We start from the raw sequence: 2,172 nt of genomic DNA on the forward strand, positions 1-2,172 counted from the left end.
GAAAACCTCTCAGTCACGGATGAAAAACAAATCTGTGTATGTCCATTTGGGGCTCGTGTGGCTGGTGGTGGCCAGGCCCTGGGGAGCGCCCCTTCTCTGAGCCATCACCAGGAGGCAGGCAGCCTCTTCCATGGCTCTTTCCCTTCCACATTCTGGAGGCCACTGACTGTGGGGACAACACTAAGCTCTCCAAGAGGAACGGACTCAACTGCAGGGGGTTCAGTGACTCTCCTCCAGCCAGGCCCTCCCAGGAAGAACCTGTGGCTGTACAACCCTCCACCCCCCAGTGCCATCATGCCAAGGTTTTGCCCGGTGTGGACCTGGGTGCAGAGAGCAGCCGGTGAATGGCAAAAAAAAAGGGGCCTGCAGTCAATAGGGCCTGCCTGTAACTCCCCATACAGAGAGGACCTCACTCGGGCCATCGGAGAGTGTGCTGGTACTGCCTGGAGCAGCCCAGGCAGCCAGGAAACAGCCTTCTTAGGGGGCTGTGCAGCCTGCCTGCAGGGCCAGGTCTCTCCAGCCTGCCAGGAGCCGGTGGCCCAGCACTGGCAGGAGACTCTCCTGACCTGCCCCAGCAAGCCCACAGGGGAAGGCTCAAGCTGCTAAAATGGCACTAGCAGGAGGGAAGTAATGGGCACTGGGATTCTTGACAACATTTCCATTTAGGCTGGTTCCGCGTTTCCCTCAAGCAAAGGTTGTGCTGTTTCTAGCACCTGAGCTCCTAGAGGAGAGCGAAACATCTCTGCTCAGTGCCTGGCTGCGGAGGGAGGGGTAAGACACACAGAGCCTACTGGAGGGTGGGGGAGGGGAAAGGGGCAGGACAGTCACCTGTGCCCAGGAGAACCATCTGCCTGGTCACTCTTAGCCCAACAAATGGCCAAAAAAAGATGAGCTTCTGAGTGACCCTGACAGCTGAAAGTGGCCAAGGCTGAAGTCCATGGTAGAAAGCCAGAACTTTGACATCTGCTAGCTTACAGGTCAACGTTGCATTCTCTCTCTCTCTTTCTCTCTCTCTCTCTCTCTCTCTCTCTCTCTCTCTCTCTCTCTCTCTGTAGTCAGGAACAGCACTGGAAGCCAACAGGCCAGATGGAGTTAGCCCTGAAGTCAAACTTTCAGAAAGAAAAATGTCTTAGTCCTCAAGGTGAGTGTGCCAATTGCCTACCAGCAGAAGATCAATTGGTCATAGTGGACCCCAGACTGCACAGGCTTTGGAAACAGTCTGCTGTTTAGAGAGTAGTCTAGGTTCACTTTGGAGGGCTTCTGGAGACCTGCTTCCGTGTCCTCTTTGTCCCCCACCCCACCCAACCGCCTCTGCCAGCCTGCCCCTTAGCAAACTCAATCCTTAAGTGTTGAAGCATACTAGGGTTCCTTGGTTCTTAAGATAATTCGTGATCCCTCAGGTGTGGCATTAAAAGCAAAGGTTCTAGATTTGGACAAATTTAGGTTTGAATCCCAGTTCTGCTGTCTACTAGCTGTGGACTTTGGGTAAGTTATTTGAGTTCTCTGGGCTTCACTTTCCTTATCTGAAAAATGAAACTAATAGTAATACTTATGCAGGGTGGCATTGTAAAGTTTAAAGAACAGAAGTGAAGTGTTCAGGGTTTAGCCCAGTGCCCAGCACATAGTAGACACTCAACAAATGTTGATACCTCCAGCACCCCAGAATTCTGGCCTGGGACAATCCGGGGCGGGCTGGCTGAAGTTCAAAGCAGCAAGACGGCTGCCAAAATGTAATCTACTCACTGGCTGATTCTCCAAAATACCCTCCCAGTCTATGCGTCCTGGGCTCTGTCCCTAAGAGGAAGCCAGACCCTTCTGCTCACCAGCTTGTCCCCCTGCACCTTCCTGATTGAAGCCACATTCCACATCATGCCTGTACATCTTCCCCTCTCCCTTCAGACCCAGGTAGAGGCTCTCCCTGAGCCCCCAGTGGGGAGGGGCACCCATTAGTGGAGTGCAGAGACACTGGGCTCCTGACCTCAGCACACACAGGTGATGCTCCGAGGGGGCTGCGCTCAGACACATCTTGAGGGAAACCACAAGACTGAGCCATTGTGCTTATTGGTGCCATAAATCACCAACGTTCCCATCTTGCTGCACCTCCCTGCCCCCGCTCCCTTCCAGCTAAGCTGTCCCAGGGCCCCACCCCCACAACCGCCTCCGCCACCACCA

This window comes from Trachypithecus francoisi, unplaced genomic scaffold (assembly GCF_009764315.1).
Source record: "Trachypithecus francoisi isolate TF-2019V2 unplaced genomic scaffold, Tfra_2.0 Lachesis_group6, whole genome shotgun sequence".
In the NCBI taxonomy this organism is placed as follows: Eukaryota; Metazoa; Chordata; class Mammalia; order Primates; family Cercopithecidae; genus Trachypithecus; species Trachypithecus francoisi.